The sequence below is a fragment of the Antechinus flavipes genome, chromosome 3 (genome assembly GCF_016432865.1).
Source record: "Antechinus flavipes isolate AdamAnt ecotype Samford, QLD, Australia chromosome 3, AdamAnt_v2, whole genome shotgun sequence".
Taxonomy (NCBI): Eukaryota; Metazoa; Chordata; class Mammalia; order Dasyuromorphia; family Dasyuridae; genus Antechinus; species Antechinus flavipes.
Window position 1 is genome coordinate 436,645,508 of NC_067400.1, and position 19,463 is coordinate 436,664,970.

At 35.4% G+C, this 19,463-nt stretch overlaps 1 protein-coding gene across 2 annotated transcripts in view; it reads left to right on the forward strand.

Annotated features, from left to right (window-relative positions):
• The first annotated feature begins 209 nt into the window (after nucleotides 1–209).
• Nucleotides 210–19,463, forward strand: part of ACVR1 (activin A receptor type 1) — a 154,875-nt gene continuing 135,621 nt past the window's right edge. For both annotated transcript variants that reach the window (XM_051986348.1, XM_051986349.1), the window contains exon 1: nucleotides 210–794. The gene's annotated coding sequence lies outside the window, so the exon portion shown is untranslated. The remainder of the gene's footprint in view (nucleotides 795–19,463) is intronic.

A 19,463-nucleotide genomic window follows, 5' to 3' on the forward strand; every position in this document is an offset into this window, starting at 1 on the left:
CCCGCCGCCGGGCCAGGCTCCCCGTAGAGGGCGCGGGAGACGGCTCCGCCCCGCCGCCCTTCCCCTCTCCCGGCTCCCTGGATCCGAGCCGGGAGGAAATGATGTGTTGCTGCCTGGTTAATCACAGCTCCAGACACTCATTGGCGGAGCTCTCCACTGCCACTTCCTCCTCCTCCTCCTCCTCCTCCTCCTCCTCCTCCCCCTCCTCCTCCTACTGCTGCTCCTGCTCCTGCTCCTGCTCTTTGCAATCGCCTCCTCCACCTCATGCTCGCGGGGGGAAGTTTTTTTTTTGTAGCCGTCTCCTTCGCCTCCTCTCCCAGACTGACTCTTTCGCCTTAACTCTGATCTCTTTTGCTCTCCTTCTTCTTCCTCCCATCCCGCCAGTGCCTCTGCACCTCTGGAAGTTTATTCCTGCAGTTCTTCTTCCTCCTCTTCCTCCTCCCTCTCCCCGCCCATTGCTCTTCTCCCCTCCTCCTCAAACAACCCCCACCCCACCCCCCACCTTCTAGTGGCTGCTGCAAGCTTGCTTCTTGGCAAGAGATGTCGGGCTAAGGGCTGGGAAAGCCCCTGGCTCCGAGAGCATTGGCCCTGCGCAAAGCTCCATTGCAGCAGCAGCAGCCGTTCCATGGGCGGCTAGCCCCTAGTCCTTTGCCCAGGGAGAGTTCCGGGGCACGCCGGCTGCACCGCCCCGCCCCGCCCCGCACCACCCCCGGGGGTTGTCTGACTGTCCGCCCGCACGACCAAGCTGGGCTGCGGCACTCCGTTTCACCTACACCTTACTCCAGGATCCAGAGGTGAGGAGGGAATGACTATCCGGGGCTGGGGAGGTGATGGATCTGGGCGGGGGGTGGGGTGGGGTGGCTATGTGAGGGAGAAGCAAGGCATACTGAGGCAATAAGGGTGGGTGTAAGCTTCGCCCCCTTCATTCTCTCCTTCCTTCCTAAAGCCTGATACTCTCACAGTGTGGTGCTGGGGAATAGAGCTTGTGTTGCTTGGGTGGGAGCTGAACTGTTCATGGGATATGGGGAAAGGCAGAAAGAAAGAGACCCGCTATGGAATGGTTGCTTTCCTTTCCTCTCCTTCTTGAGGGGCCTCAGTGTGTGATTGTGACTTGTAGATGGAGCCCGGACGTGTATGCAAAGCGCACACCTTTCTGGCTCTGTTCTCTTTATAGTAAAAGCGAGCGGTGAATCTGCCCCCACCCCTGAAATATCAGTCTCTTCCAGGAGGAATTTTCTGCTGGAGAGACAGAGCCAATAAACTCTGCTCAACTCCCTCCCTCCCTCCAGTTCCTCCTATCTGCAGTTTTAAAAGCTTCAAAGCCAGGAATGTGGGATTCATCTTCCGATCCCCAGAAGGCAAATGTGGTTACAGATGTTGCATGTTACTTTGCCAAGTTTAAAACCCTTCCTTCAACAATGTAACCATAACAGTAAGGAAAAAACCTTGGGCTCACTTAAAGAGATATATCTTTGGCATGGGACTGGTAGATTCAGGAACTTCCGTCGGATTCTGTACTGATTTAACTCTGTTCTGGTGGAGTCAAATATTTCTTCTGTGTGCAAATCAACTCTCCTCTCCCCGCCTTTTTTTTTGGGGGGGGGAGGGAGGTGTGGTGTGTGTGTGTGTGTGAAATTCCATTGCTTTAGACTAGAGTGGCTCATATGAATGGATAACCATTATGATATTTAACAGAAAACAGTTATTGTTGAACATAGTCATTAATTTAATTCTTTGAAGCACTATAAAGGGACAAAATAATACATTTTTTCATTGGCCTTCTGAATATCATTGAAATATTACCCCCGACTTATAAAAAAAAATCATTCCAGTAATCGAAACGGAGAAAAGTAGTTCTAACAGCAAACCTCGGAAGTTTTGCCTTTCCTCTCTTTCCTCTCAATAGTCTTGAATACTGAGTACTGCCAGGGTCAAAGTTGGGGTGACTTGAAATGGAAAATATTAAATAGAAATAATGTGTTGTGCTCTGGCACAGACTTGCACAGGTGAAGTACCCGTGAGTTGAGAGGCACAACTGAAATGAAACAAGAAAGAGACAATTCAGGGTAGTGGAAAGTACATTTAATTTAGAATCAGACCTGTGTTCAAGTCCTGTTCATCAAGTCCCTTAATTGTAAAGTGTTGAATAACTTCCTTTTTGGGTCTCAGTTTTCTTATTTGTAAAATTAGGAGGTTGGACTACAATCTATAATCCTGTGTCTAGAGAACCCTTGAAATCCCCTACATTCTTTTTTTTTTTCACTAATTATTAAAGTCATCTTACTTTACACCTGAGATTCAAAAATCATTTTACGCCAAAGTGTAGGAATTGATAGTTATTTTTACATGCCCATTGGTTGTTGGAGAGATGGAGGCTGGCATTTAAAATCTGCAGATACCCAGTACTGATCTCAAGACAAAGGCCTTTGGTTCTTAGATTTTTGGCTACACATGGTCTTTTTCTGTGCCACCAAATATAGTTAAAGGAAGTGTTTGTTGATAGTGGGACAACCCAGAATTGTGATCTTTGGCAACTATTTTAAAACATTTACCAGGTGAAATGAGTAGTTTATGTAATCTATAGGGAGCCCTATTTAGCTTTCTAATTTAAAATAACATCTAGGACATATGAATTGATGTTAGAATTAGGTGGGGAGTAGGAAGATTTCTTGTTTAGGAAAGTTAATACACTCTCCAACAAGTGGGGATTTGTTCATTCAACAAACACTAAGCAATGTGGTGAACTCTATACTACATTCTAGAGATAACAAATTAACAAGTGACAGTCTCTGTCTTCAAAGAGGGGAAAGACTTTTGAATGATGGTACATATTTTTATGGACTTTTTATGGGTCTTTGTCACCTTTGACAACTATTAGGCAGTTAATAAATGGTTGTTGAGTATCAGTCTCTATAGTTGGTCTGTTAAATCATAAAGTGAATATTTATTTTTACCCTCATTCAAATTGAAGCAATTCCTTTGTCAATGAAGATAGTCCCAACTTTATGAAATTAGATGGATTAGAAATGGCTATGAAAGATGATAGAGGTGTTCAAGGGCATCAAACGATGACAGAATGAGGACCTCCCTGTAGATATTTGGGTGCTCAGACTCTCTATGCCTAGTCTGCTATTCAATCCTTGCATCTTAGATTTTGTCCTTGAACACATGTCTGTATGACATACTTTCCTTAGTGATTTCTTCAAAACTACTTTGGGTGTACTGGATTAGGTGAGTTTCTTATAAGTAGAAGACTTTCAATACAAATCACTTTGTAATATCGTAGGAGACTCCAGATCATTATTTAAAGCAATTCATTATAAGGCTAAAACAAAATTTGGTCCTGGCTATTTTACTTTTTCCTTACATTCCCTTCCCCCCTAACAATATAATTTCCAAAATAGTAACATGGGTATAGTAGAGTGTGTAGTAGAGTGTACTTCTCAAAAAATATGAATTGCAATACTCAGAGATACCTAATGTAAATAACCAGGCAATATTGGCAATACTTTGTAGAAATCCAAAGAGATACTATATAATGGATCAAATGGTGATGTTAAAGTAGTGCTAAACAATATCATTGGAAATTTAACACCAGTGGTTTTAAGTCATTTGGTAAAGCATTGACAGGATTAGACCAACAAGGCCAAGAAATGAGACCATCAGGCATTTTAATTGGAATCATAGAGTCTCATGGTTGTTGTTTTTTAAAACAAGGATTGGGCAGAATGTCTTTATTCCTGGAAATTAATATTTTGAATTAGGATTCTGGATACAAAATGGCTTCTTTGATCTCCTGGAGTGAAAACTTTGTATTTCTTTCTGTAGCTAAAGTCAGTTCCCAGATGTCATAAATTGAAGACTTTCTGGAATAGTTTATTTCTTTCCTTGAGATTAGGCCAGGTTCTGCTCTTAGTAGACAGCTAGCTAGGTGGTGCAGTGGATAGAATGCTGGAGTTAGAGAGACTTATCTTCCTAAATTCAAATCTGCCCTCAGACACTTATTAGTAGACCAGTCACTTAAATCTGTTTGTCTCAGTTTTCTCATCTATAAAATGAGGGGAAGAGAGAAATGGAAAACTATTTTTGTATCTTTGCCCCAACTAGGGTTATGAAGAGTAAGACAAGACTGAAATAAACTACTTAGGTATTTGGAATATGTCTATATTCTGCAAGAATCAAAACAGGAATGACCTGATGGACTGAGAGTTAAAAATTTTGAGCCAGTTTCATATCATTTAAATATATGGCAATTCTTGTCTTTCAGAAGAAAGGCATTTGGGGTTGTACTTTGTTCTTAGTATTAGGCAATTAAAGAGATCTAGTAATTTCTTTTCCAAGTACTCCAACAATTCCTCAATCTATTTCACAGTTAAACAATATTTTCTGCTGCTATGGGCAGCCCTGAAAATGTGAAGTTGTTTATATGTTGAAAGATTCTTAATTGATCCATGAGAAATTTTCCTAGAGCCATGACATTTCAATTGTTTAATTTTCTAGTTTCAATATCTGAAAAATCTCCCATATTGTCTGTTCCTTAGGGTTGCTTAATTTGTTTGCTTTCTAAATTTGACCTTGATTTTTGTTACTACCTTTATAAGTTAGGTACCAAAGTGGTTGAACCTTAAAGTCAGGAAGATTTGAATTGAAATCCTGTCTTACACATCAGCTCTCTGTGTTCCAGACAATGTCTTAATAATCCTAGAAGGACCAGGTAGTTAATGTAGTTTTTTTTTTTTAAATAAACTTTAAACTCATGAAGGTTTAAATGTTTCTTTTTCATGACATCTTCTCTAGCTTTGTTCCTTAGCATTTACAAATAAAAAAGGAAAGAAATAAAGTCTGTGATCCTATCAGATGGATCAAATCCTGCCTCAGACATATTTACTGGTGTTATGATCCTGGGTGAATCATATAATCTCTGTTCAGTTTCCTCAACTGAAAAATGAGGTAATAAATGAATCAGACATATCTGGCTGTTGTTAGGGTCAAATAAGAATATATCTAATGTGCTTTGAAAACTTTAAAGTACTACATGAGTGCTAGTTATTATTATCACCATCATCAAAATTAATATTAACAAGAAGAAAATTAACAGCAAAAATAGGTTTGAGATTGTGTGGGGGTATTATGCAGTGAAACTTTTTTAATTAAAGCTTTTTATTTTTAAAACATATGCATAGATAATTTTCAACTTGCACCCTTGCATAACCCCTTTCCCAACCCCCTCCTGTAGATGGCAAGTAATCTAATATATGATAAATATGTGCAATTCTTCTGTACATATTTCCACAATTATTCTGCTGCACAAGAAAAATCAGATCAAAAAGGAAAAGAAAAATGAGAAAAAAAACAAAATGCAAGCAAAAAGAACAACAAAAAAAAAAAAAGAAAAAAGAAAATACTATGTTGTGATCCACATTCAGTCCCCATAGTCCTCTCTCTGGGGGCAGATGGCTCTCTTTTCCAAAAAGCCATTGGAACTGGCCTAAAATTTGAGTGAAACTTTCTGAAGAATTTAGCTTGGTATATGTGGGGTAAATCATGCCAGTAACTAAATCTCCAGAAGTGCAGATTTTGGGGAGTCTGTTGGGGTAAGAATTAGCCTTGGGAACTAATATTCCTCAGACATTTACTAATTGTATGATGCTGGGCAAGTCACTTACCCTGTTTGCCTCAGTTCCCTCATCTGTCAAGTATTTGAGCCAGAGAAAGAAATGGAAAAGCACTCCAGCATCTTTGCCAAGGAAATCTCAAATGAGCTCACCAAGAGTTGGGCAGACTCTACACTCTACAATTATTCCCCCATTAAACTTTTCAAGCCTTGCACTTGTATACAGGAGTGGAGGAATTCTTTTTTTTCATCCATTCAAATTCTAACCTTGTTTTCCCCTTTTTGGAAGACCTGTGGTATTGATTTTCATACCTCTCATTGATCTTTATTACTTCAATTCCTTTGAATTGTCAAAACCATTCAGTTTATGAATTTGACTGTCTACTCTGTGGCATAGGCTAGGAATTTTTTTGGTGGGTCTTCATCCTGCCCCCCTCTTGGGGTCTGGGTAAATATATTAGTAAATTTTTCTAGTCCCTAGTTCAAACAGTATAATACTTGCACATAACAATGGGTCAGTCAGTATACTGTATCCTTGGCAATTTGAAATTTTATATATTTAGAAAGCTGTAAAGCTGTATACATTGTACTTTAACATAGTATTCCAAACAGTTTGCAATTAAAGCTCATTACATTTACAGTGCCTATGGCGGATAAAACTTGGAAGACCTTTGTCTTCATTTCTCAGATCATACATCTGTGGTCTGTACTTTGCAGTATTGGAAAAATTCAGAGGATTGCATAATGGGAGGTGGGGAAGAAAGAGAAAAATGCAGGACTACAGGATCACCTACTTGGGACATTGCTAATTAGGGCAGCTGATTTGCTGAACTTTTTTTTTACCCCCCAAAAAGAAAGAGGGGCAACCATTGACCCCCACCATGCTTATGTAGATATAGAGATGTTTTTCAAAATAAAACTGGGACTTCCCTCCTTCCCAACCTGGAATATTGAAAGTTATTAGACCTCTCTTTTGAATTAAAAAAATCTTATTGAGGAAATGGAAACAAAATGACAGGAAGGATGGCATGTGGTTGGAAGGTTTAAAGCTGGGAAAAATTGGGATGATTAGTAAGTAGAGAGGGTGGGTGTACACTGAGAAAAATCTGTCTTAGAGGGGAAAAAAGTTGGCAGTGAAAAGTGGAGGAAACTGTTGAAGATTGGAGGCATGGAAGGTCCTTTGAAAAGCTTTCATGGATGGTTTTAAAGGATGCAGGTTTTTGTATCTCTTCCTTTAATGGAAAATCATCAAAGTGCAGCTGTTGATGAGTTGAAGTGGACAGTCTAAACCTGTGTAATCACTAGTTTGTTCCTTTTTTGGGGGAGGGGAATACTTATTTTCAAAGTAATTTGACAGTTATTAGCTGTGTGTGTGTGTGTGTGTGTGTGTGTGTGTGTGTGTCCCTGTGTCCACGTGTTTGAGAGTTGGTATAGTACAATGGAAGGTGGGCTGGATTAGGAGTTTATACTTTGTTTCAAATCCTGACTCTGACATTTAGAATTTGAGTGAATGGCTTAATCTTTGGGTTTTAGGTTCCTTTGAAGAAAAAAAAAAAGAGAGGGAAAGTTGGATTAGATACCTTTGTATTTCCTTTCAGCTTTAAAACTATGATCCTTTGTGGAAAACACTGATCTATATCTAATCTATCTGTCAGTCTATCTATCTATCTATCTATCTATCATCTATCTATCTGAAATAGAACTACCATATTATATAACCTGTGACCAATCATGCGTGGAAGAAAATCCCTCAAAGATTGGTACCGTTATTGAAAGGAAACAAAATTGAATTTGAACCCTTTTCTTTTTGAGATTAAGCATGAATAAACCATGGCCTCTCCTGAATTCTAAGGTAGAATCCTGGAGTTTGTTTTAGAAAGTAGTTGTCACTATTGAATCTTGAATGGGACTAGTCTGTAATTATGCACATGTCTTCATTGGAATAAGAAAAGTTTTTGTGTGGGCTTTAAAAATTCCTCTAACATTGTCTCTCTTAGGCACTGGTGTTCTTCTGGTATAAAGGTCTTTGCTGGTCCCTTTAAATCTGATTAAGGTCACTTTAGGAGAGCTTTGCTGTAGTTTCAAGACTGCTTCATCATCATTTATTTCTTGAACTGTAGTTCAGCCAACAATATCAAAAGAGGGGTTCAGTTAATTTAAAGAAAGAAAGGAGCTACTTAATGAGCATGTTTCTTTGGGTTTTATTTAAATTGGCAGATGACTTAAAATAGTAAAAGGGTGAGAAACTGGCAGAATTGGTGTATCTTAGAAGAATGGCTATTTGGGTAGCCATAAGTCTATGTTAAATAGCTCAAAACAGGGTATCTTGTGTACAAAAGACTTCATCATATTTAATCTTCCATCAAAGAATCATCTTGATGAGAATGGATAAGAAATGAATTATTTTTCTATGTTAGTATTGTAGGTTGCTACGGATTTCTTTTTATTTTAAAAAAAATTGTCTGTCCTTGGAGGAATGGGAAGAAACCCATATTACAGGAGTCTAATTTTTTTATAACAGTTTGGGGTCCTGAGTGAACACCTGTTATAGTATCAAAGGCATAGAGACTGTCTGGTGAGTCATCTCTGATGGAGATGTCTATCTCATCTGGCTTTGTTCGGAGAAATCTTAGCAGTGTAATTTAGTGATTTTTTTTTCAATTTAATTAAATCTAGGGGCTACTACTTACAAGTTTATTAGGGCCTGTTCTTATAGCTCTCAGCTAAGGCACCCAAGGATGACAAGATAGTTCCTGCCTTCCTAGAGTTTACTTTTTTCTTGTTGATTAAGGAGTGCTTGATCTTTGGTCATTTTATGTTGGAGTTGTACCCTTTTGAAATTTAGATTCATTTTGACCTTATCTTGCTGTTTGCTAAAGGATTTCCTTCAAGTCTTTGTCTTTCAGCATTTGTCTCTGATTGGCCAGTCTTAAGCCTTCCATCCTCTGGGATATCAATGGTCCATTAAAATTAGGACATTTCAAGCACAATCTTGTGACTTGCCTGATCTGCTCTTGAAATGGGTAGAGTTCTTGTGAATCACTCAGAAAGAAATTTCTTTGTCATTAATCTCATTTTTAACTCAATTATTTTTTCTTCTTTATTAAGCAATAGCTTTAAATGTTCCCCTTTGTACATTTAGTTTATTTTGTCTTTATGTACTTGTGAAACTGTAAGAGGTCATGAAAGTGTTATTGTACTATGGACTAATTATTTTAGAAGGTTGGATCTACATTCTGGAATATACATATTGGCTGTGTGATCCTGGGCAAGTCACTTAAATTTCAGTCAATTTCTTCTACTGTCAAATAAGGATAATAATAGGATTTACCTAAAGGGGTTGTTGTAAAGCTCAAATGTATTAATATTTGTAAAGCACTTTTCTATCCTTTAAGCACCATATCTTGGTTAGCTATTATGGATGAATTATGTATTTAGATCATAAGTAAACAATGTTCAGGCAAATTCCAACATCAAATAAAGATGGAAATATAGGAATTATTGCAAATTTCAAAGTATTTCACAAATAAGGATCATTCCCTATTTTGGCTTTACCAAAATAAATATTTGGATAGCCCAATCCTGGAATATCACTGTTGATGTTCTTTCTCTTACCAATCAGATATACTGTAGAGAACATCTAGTCCTACCCTCTCATTTTACAGATGAGACAAATTAAGCTTAGAGAGGTAGAATGATTTGCCTAAAGTCTACATTTAGAAAAGCTGAATTGAATATAGGTCTTCTTACAACAAATTTGGGGCCTCTAGGAGGGCATTGGATAGACTGCTGGGTCAGGAGTTAGGAAGACTTATTTTCCCTATTTCAAATCTGGCCTCAGAAGTTTACTAGCTGTGACCCTGGTCAAGTCACTGAACACTGTTTGCCTCAGTTTCTTCCTCAGTAAAATGATCTGGAGAAGGAAATGGCAAATTACTCCTCCATCTTTGCCAAGAAAATCCCAAATGGGGTGATAAATAGTCAGACATACTGAAAAATAACTCAACAACAAACTCCAAATGCAATTAACATGATTTACTTTCTATCTTGTTCATTTACTTGGCTTTTCAAAAAAAACAGTTCCTTAGTTTCTCATTACAAAGTATTTGGGAATGTTCATTTGGTCTAGATAAATAGATTCTCTTTCAAGAGAGTGTCTGCTTATTCCTTGTTTTAAAAAGAGAAAGAATCCTTTAAATAAAGCTTTAAATAAGTCTTTAAATAAAGAATATTGTGAGATAAATGTTGGAAGATGACAGTTACTTTATATAATGTGACAGATTCTAATATATTATGATTTTCTCCCCTCCATAATAAAATATCCAGTATACATGTCATTTTACAAGTCTGATATCTGTTTGGAATTAAATTATAATTGGAGAGTTATGCATTTTAGAAACTTGTTTTAATTTCACATCAGCTGAAGTTAAAAGATAATAAGATATATTAGATGTGATCCAAATGTCTAATTTTAATTATTGACACATTTTCAAATATTCTTTTATCATACATTGCTGATAGTTTGGACAGCTGTGATTTTAATAGACCTATTGAAGCAGATTTTGAAGATTTGTTTAAGTTTAAATCATCAGAAGAATTCCATAGAAAGTGTATTAAAGGCATCTAGGTGGAAAAATGGATAGAGTGCTGGATTCCTAGTCAAGAAGAACCGAGTTCAAATTTCAAATCATTTTATCAAGTCATTTATTTTTTCTTAGCTTCAGTTTCCTCATCTGTAAAATGGGGCTAATAATAACACTTGTCTTTATATGAGGTTATTTTGAAGATCCCAGGTAAAAACACTTTAATTCTATAGAAGTGTTAGGTATAAAGTATGAAAATTTTAAAAGTCACATAGACATCCCATGCTCATCTATTAACTTTTGTAAGACAATCTTTTTTCCTATTAAAGAGCCAAATTTAGTTCTCCCCCCTCTTATATATGTTGCAAATGCAGGTTCTTGATGCTTATGAGTATAATTTGTAAAACTGGATATAATGAATAGAGCATTCCTTTTCTTCCAAAACTCCTACAAAATACAGATCTCTAAATTTATTCTAATGAATCAAAAGTAACTTATTCTTTAGGAAAAAGTATCATCTTAATGAATCCCTGTCTTGGAAATATAAGGCAAAATTAACAAACATTAGGTCAAGTCTTCCCTGCTGGTCTTGATTGTCCTGATTCCTAATGGGATCCTTTAGAACTAACCTAGGAAGTTGGGGGAGAAGTTAATATCTGTAATGGAAAAAATTTACTAGCACATCTCTGGGTATGTTATTAATTTTGTTGAAATGATCATAGCCAAGTCACTTGACTTTCTTATAAAATCAGAGAATAATTCCTTATATACATACAATACATACATACTACATCTCAGGAGGTTTGTTGTGAGCCTCCAACAAGTTAACATAAGTAAAGAGCTTTGGAAATTGGCTTTAACTTTGAAGAGCTATGTAAAAATATAAGTTTTTGCTGCTTTTATGAATACCTTACTAGGGAAAGTAGAAATTCTTTCCCTCCCATCTTTTTTTAAGAAATCTTCTCTTTGTCCCTGTATTTGAATTTTTCCCTTTGGATGATTTTTTCCTTTAGTTTTGCTAACTATTCCCAAGGCTCATTTCTCTCTCTCTCTCTCTCTCTCTCTCTCTCTCTCTCTCTCTCTCTCTCTCTCTCTCTCTCTCTCTCTCTGTCTTTCTTTTTAGGGATATATTGAAGGGAAGGCCTGGGATTTGTTCTAGATGTTCAGTTTTGAGGAACAGAAATTCTCATCTCTTAGGTATTTATTAGGCACCTATTATAGACCAGACAGAGATAGCTGGTGACTCAGTGGATAGAATAATGGTTCCAGAATCAGGAAGAACTGAATTTAAATTCAGTCTCAAACACTTCCTAGCATGTGATCTTAAACAAATCACTTAATTTCTGTTTGCCTGACAAAATGGATTCACCAGAGAAGGAAATGGCAAATTACTCCAGTATCTTTGCTAAGAAAACTCCTGATGGGGTCATGAAGTATCAAACATCACTGAAAAAACAACAATAAATATACTAGGCATTGTGCGAGATACTAGGGGTACAAAAGATAGTCCCAAGGAATTTTGACCAGCTGGAATATATTGAGGTCTTCTCTGTACAATGGAGATAGTCTCAAGGACCTCACAGTTGAATGAGGGAGACAACTTGCTAACAGCTATGAACAAACAAGATAAAGGAAAGATAAATTGGAGATAATCAATAGAGAGAAGAGAAGAAACAAGCCATAAAGGGTTTTGGGAAAGGCTTTTTGCAGAGAGTGGGGTTTTAACTGAGACTTGAAAGAGGCCAAGGAGAAAGTAAGAGGCTAAGATAAAGAGGGACTATGATCCAGGTATGGGGACCTCTTAGTCAAGAGGTTAATATTAGTATGGTGTTGGGAGAGGGGTGACAAAGTGTAGAGTAAGAGAATGCCTAGGATTGATGGGCTTTGAAAGCAAAATTGATTTTACATTTGATCATAGAAGTAGTAGGGAACTACTGGAAGTTTATTGAGTATGGGAGTGAAATAGAACTGCATTTTAATCACTTTAATAAAGTGCCACATAGATTTAAGTGGAGAGAAAAAATTAGAAATGGATCCAACTCTCAAACTGTTAAAATAGTTTAGGTCTTAGGTCTGAGGTGAAGGTGGCCTTGTACCAGTGATAGAAATATCTGAGGAGAAAGAAGTGTGGTATATGAAAGATTTTATAAAGGGAGAAATTACAGGACTTGACACCTGTTTGGATATGGGTTGATGGGGGGAAGTGTGGATGGGGTAATAAACTAAACTGCCTTTGCCATGTGGGATTTTCCTGATCATTTATATCACAAAGCATAACCTATAGCAACTCCTACTTACTCAATCTTTAAACCTGGTAAACAAACTAACCATTTATAATCTGGCCCTGGAATTCTGAAGCTTTGCATTTGGGAGTTGAATGGAGGTGAGAGATAGAAAGCCTTGTAATGCATTGAGCACCCTTTCTGGAAATATGGAGACATTTTGCCAAGACCACAATAAGGAAGGGTGAAGGGGGGCAAAGATAATTCAAATTGTGTCATATCTTAAAAGGAAAAAAAGAAACCCTGAAGCCTTCTTTCAACTTTAATTAGCAACATAACAACACATTATAAGACAACTTTCTCTACCAAACTAGAATCTGGTAGAGTGGAATCACTTTTGAAAGTCATGTCTGGGAGTCAAGTATGCATTAGATTAAATTTTTAAATTTTAAATTTTGATGTTTGAGGGGTGGGAGGGCTGTGAGCTTGTAACAGCAACAAAAAAGTTTTTAACAGCCTTGCACCTTCTCACATTAAAATTTCAAACTGATGGTCAATTATGAGTGGAGGCATTTTTTTTCCTGTAGAAAAAATTTAAATAGATGAGTTAATGTTTGGTCATTGAATAATACTGTCATCCATATCTATTTCCCTTGAGGGTAAAGCCCTAGCTTTCCCATCATATAGGTGATGCCATGGCATGCAAGTTAATTGGTTTTAAGTGAGGGAAGGCCACCTTCCTCACTTTCCCTTCCAGAGCCACCTGGGTCCAGTGGCAAGGTAGAGATCCTGACGACAGGAAATGGCCCTAGATGCATGCAGTGGGAGACCTTGGCCTTTTTAACCTTAGCTGCTTCTTTGCACCGAAATAATGTGAGCCATTTCCTTCAATAATAGTAATTTGGTACATTCCTTTCTATGAGATAAATAGGCTGACTTATAATAAAGAAGTGAATTCTGCAGACTCATTGTCAAGTGTACTTCAACTTTTGAGAGGCAGCAAGATGTATAAGAGTCCTAAGCTAATACTTGGAACATAGATTTGGAGGTCACATAGGTATCAAATGCCTATTTTTTCTATTATCTATTACAAGACAATCTAGATTTGCTTTTCCACAGGAAATTTTGCATTAGTTGTTTACCATATCCCAATACGAAGCAAATGGGTACTTGATGCTTGTGGCTTATGGTTTATACAATGTTAGATAATAAGAGTAGTGTATTCTTTGTTCCCAGAAACCCTTCAAGTTAAAGCAATTGTAGATAGAGCCTCTTTTGAATCCCCAGTTCAAAAAGCACTTTGTTGGTGTTTAATAAGTGCTTATTGATTGATATAACACTGCACCTGGAATTAGGAAGAACTGAATACATATCCATATGCTGGAGCCTCAAGTCACATATTAGTTGTATAATGTTGGCCATTTAAGTTTCTTAACTCTGTAGCTTCAGTTTCCTCAATTGTAAAATTAGGATCATAGTAGCACATATCTTTCAGGATTGTTGTGAAGATAAAATGAGATAATATTTGCAAAATGTGTTTACCTGGCACATAATAGGTAGTGTATATAAATGCTAGCTATTTTTATTTATTAGTTTATTTACTTATATCCATTTACTTATTTCTTAATCTATCAACTTATCTTTTCATATATTTGTTCATTCATTCAATTATTTTTAAAATTATCATTAAAATTTCAGTCTTGTCTTTGCTATATACTAAATTTTGACTAGTTGTAATATCTCGAGGTCTTTACTTCTCTATGGGGATAATGGTATTTCTACCTTATAGGGATAATTGTGAGGATCAGGTGAGATAAACTGTATGTGGAAGAATTTTGTAAACTGCTTAGATTATGTTGCATTACTATGAACTCTGTGTTACTTTCACACTGATGACTGTGGCATTGAATGAAGCTGTAGACAGTCTTATTTCTATAAGACCAAAGAGTGGTGACTTTCTTAGTCCATCAAACAGTTTTTCTTCTGGTGTTAATTGGCTCCTGAATTGTTTATTAGATTTTATAAAATACACTTTTAATAAAAAAGACACCTTGATAATCTATTACTATTATACATACACATACACATGCATACATACAGATACACACATTCTATTACATCTAAAATTAACTGGTTTATTAGTATTCTATTGTTTCTCATACAAATAGAGCCCATCAAGTTTCCTTTATAGCTGTCTGCATTGTTGTTCAGTTAGTTTGCAATGTTCTTTTCTGGTGAGTACCTATTTTGTGGATGAGGAATTGAAGCAAATAAGGTATTAATCACTTGATAGGGTTCCACAGCTAGTAAGTGTCTAAGACTGGTTTTGAACTCAGATCTTCTTGACTCCAGACCTGGTTGTCTATTCACTGTGCCACCTAACTACCCCAGCTATATGCATATAGGAAATTAAAGGAAAACTTAAAAAATGAAAAGATCCATAGTTATTTAAAATATTATTTTTGAGGGAGTTGATTTAGCTGAAACTGAAATCCTTTCCCATGTTTTTAGAATATGTATTGCTATATGATCAAATTTTTATGTTTCTTATTTTGATTAACAAATAGTAATATTATCTAATATGAAATTCAGAAAACAATATTAGTTTTATTATTTAAACTGTGCTTCCCTTAATGGAGCAGTTGAATGAGAAATTTTAAAAGTCTCTTTTCTCTGTATTTATATTATACCTTTTATTTCCTTTTAGTTGATTTTAAGTGGGTTGTTAACCATAAGATACATTGCATACATAAAATTTTTAAGCATCAATTTTTTTTTCTGAATGGTGGTCTTTTTGATTATAATTTTAAAAAATCATATAGATATGGCTCAGTGTGTGTGTGTGTGTGTGTGTGTGTGTGTGTGTGTGTGTGTGTTTAGACAGAGACTGAAAAAACAAAACAAAAACCCAAACCCAATATTTATTAATACTTTTGGCATAGTTCTGGTGACAATTCCTTGTTTTTTTTTTTTTCCTGAAAGTTTTTCATTGTTACATTCACTATCTTTTGTACCAAAAGATTGTCAAAGCTGGAAGGGTAACTTGGAAAGGGGGCATCTAAGTGAATTGCATAAGGTATTAAGTGGTAGAGTTGGGTGAAAGGGATCCTTCCATTATAACACACTAATCCATTTCCCCAGCTTGGGTAGTGTTTTAAGTCTTCTTGTAAGAATTCATATTCAATGTATTTGTATGGTTTTTGTTATAAAAATATTTTCAGGGAGATGATAAAGTTTATTCAGAATATTGGTACAACATAATGACATGCCAAGTATGCTGTATTCTAATAGGTTGGCACATACCATGTAGAAAATTGTGGATCATTAGTAAGCCTTAATGGATTTGTTTATTAGATAGTAATAATATATTAATATAAACAATGTGGAGTATATCTAACATTAAAGTTCTCTCCATCAAAGAGCTTGTGTAATTTAGGAGAAAAATCCTAGGGAGTTGCTTGAAACAAAATTTTTGTGATTTGCTCAAGACATCAAAAGTGGAATTTGAACCCACATCTTCCTAAATTCTGAAGCCAGCACTCTGCCTCTGTCATCAGTAAAAAGATCTGCAAATAACTATGTGGACAATTGAATTAAAAATAGTGGTTTTAATAGTTTTGCATGTAATACTTGTCTTGTGGAAAATGCAGTTGACATTTTATCTGCATCTTCCCTATAATTTTTTCATGTAATATAAAATATTACAAGATCTGCATACCGTGAGAGTTCTTAAGGATTGTTTATTTGCAAATCTTAATGCTAAAATATTTTCCTTTTACATATGACTGGTTTATAGGAATGTTAGAGATGCAATTAGGTAAATTTGAAGGAGCTATCAAAAGATCATTCTTAAATTTATGCAGTTGTTTTAAGTATCAAATTTAAAATTTCCTCCCTATTTTCTCATAAAGTAAAACATCTAAAGCTTTTTTTTTCCTTTTTGGTCTGAAAGGTGAATAATATTATTGCTGCAATCACTAACATGAATTTTCAGTCTGCTTCTTTCCCTTTGCTTCAGTCTTAACTTCTTAATTTCTTATATATAATTTTATAATTATATAATATAGATATAATTATCTAATCTATAATTGCCAGTGGGACCTCTTCTCTTCATTCCAAACTTGGACTTAAGCTTCAACTCAGTTCTTTCCTTCCCTGCTTTCCCATATTCCATATGTTCTATTAACCTTATTGGAGATTGTGGCTCTGATGTGGATGAACTTTTCTTCTAAAAGCTTGTATCTTCATCTGTTTTCTACTTTTTTTCTGAAATATCACTTGAAAAATGTTATGTTTCAGCTTTTTTTCCCATGCTTTTCAATGGAACATTTTTTGCTTCTTTTTTCTAAATTAAGAGGAGAAACAAACTATTGACATATTTATTTATTCCTTGTCTTTCAAAACCACTTCCAAACGACTGATAAATCAAAAATCCTACCTCATTTAAAATCCTCCTCCATCAAATTTGTACTTCCTTCCCCTAGCTATACTATATTTCTGTCTTAACTTTGTAAATCTTTAAGAGGTATATAAATGTGTGTTATTATCATATTATTATAATTATTAGTAGTATGACTTTTATACTTGACTTTCATTTTTCTTTCTAATCCCATCTCTTGCCCCATTCTGGGTGATCTCAACATCTATATTGATGATTCTGAAGTAAGCATCTCAGCTGGTTTAACTTTTTTTCTCTAAAGGTTTTTATTGCTAAGAAAACAGATGGGTAAAAATAACAAACATAGGGAAAGTTACTAGAAGTCTCAAACATCTTGCAATGCATCCTTTGGAATGTAAATAGAATTAGGTCCTGATCTTTCTTGGCTTCCATTTCCTTAACAATTACATCATCTTAAAAGTATTGCTCAATCCCTATATTCCTTTTATTCTTAGGGATAGTGCTTCTGAATTTTCCCTCTTCATAAATGAAAAAGTGGCTTTCTTTTTAGTTCTGTTCTATTTTATCTTTTGTACTTTTCTAGCCCTTCCTTCAAATGGAATGGTGGTTAAAAAAAAAAGATAGAGAGAGACCATAGAAAGGTTATTGATAGTGGTAGCACGGACTCATTATACTTCTTCCAGTAGTTTATAGACTGTGGAATATATTATATTATACATTATGCGATTATTTTGGAAGATGTGAGTATTTATTAAACATTTGATTTATGCCAGTAGTGTGCTAGGTGTGAGACAATTTTTCTATGAAGTAATTAGGAACTTAAAAAAATTTTAAATTAGAAAATAGATGTTTCTCAATTTCCAGAAACTTCACTTCAGATGATAACTCTGTTCTCTATTGACACATATTACCTTAATGACCTTGGCAATTCATCATTTGTAAGAAGAAGGATTTGAACTAGATCAAGCTTTTTTATCTGGGGTCTGAATTATTTTTAAAAATATTTTTATAACTTTCAATATAATTATTATATATATATATAAAACATTCATTCATTATACATAAAATGTATGTTTTTACAAATTATTTTAAAGCATTTATATTATTTTAAGTGAGGTATCTCTTTACAATCTCTTCTTACAGAATTTTGTAAATATAGGAATGCTGATGATTTATGTGGATTTACTTTATTTCCTACTACTTTACTAAAATTATTGTTTCAACTAACTTTTTAGTTGAGTCTTTGGGATTCCCTATTCTGATTCTTCTATTTCTTTTGCTTCTCTTATTGTTATTGCTAGAATTCCCAAACAATACTGAATGGTATTGGTTACACTGGGCATCCTTGTTTCATACCTGGTTTTACTGGGAAGGCTTCTAACTTATCCCCATTACAAATAATGCTTGCTGTTAGTTTTAGGTATATCATCTTAAGTTAAAGAAAAATCTGTTTATACCTATACTTTCAAGCGTTTTTAATTAAAATTGAATATAATACTTTATCAAAAGGTGCTTTTTGCATCTATTGATATAATCATAGGATTTTAAATTTATATTATTTAATATTTATTATGATAGTGTTTTATTTAATATTTACTATTTTATTATCAATTATGTTAATAGTTTTCCTTATGTTAGAACATTCCTGCTTCACCAGACTGCCAAAAGGGTCCATAATACAAAAAAAAAAAAAAAAAAAAAAAAAAAGAAAAGAAAAAAGAAAAAGCCTAAATGGTCTACGAAGTCTTTCCAGGCCTAAATCATATGATTCTTGAGATTGAGAGGTGAAAAAGGAAAAGGGGAAGGTGCTAATTATAAATCCTTGAGTGAAACTGAGAAAGTGACAGTGGGGGAAGGATAGGAAAAGACATTACTGACTGGCTGGATTCCTCTCTTTATAGAGGTCTAGGTTCCTGTTTAGGTTCCTGTCTAGGTTTGGCAATCTTGGAGAAATATCTCAATTGTAAAGCTTTGAGTACTATCCTTTCTGGCTTCCTCTTCCTCTTCTTCCCTCCCTCCCTCCCCCCTCCCCCCTCCCCCCCCCCCCCCCCCCCCCTGTTTTAAACCTTGCTTGGAAATATTTCTTTTGAATTTTTCAAAACTATTACACATATATATTGAAACTGAAAGACTTGATTACTCCTTTGTTTCATAATACTACTAAACACTAAAAGATTCCCCATTTTGGTTTAGCAGTACTTACATAAAATATTCTCTGTTAACTCTATTGGAATCTCACTTGTTACAAAATGCCTAATATTGAGTGACAATTTCAAGTTTGTTGTATCAATTATCTTTTCACTTTTAACTGTTTGGCTTAATTTTAAGGTTGTTTGGTTTTATACATATTTATTTAGTTTCTATCTTAACTCTTGGGTGGGTTTGCTGAGATAAAATAGTTTAAAGTAGTGTTGTGACTCTTCTTTTACTAATCATTTGTTTGTGACTAATGTTTAAGGGTATAGATTATATTTAGGATAATCCAATGTTTCTATATCCTCAGAGAGGGGAACAATACCCTCTTTGCAGATCATGACTTGTCAACGATTACCCATTTTGTTCAATTTTTGGATGAACCCCTCTATGTCTCTCATAGGTCACAGTATTAATGTTTGGGGGTGAGGGGAGCATTCTTCTCCATGTCT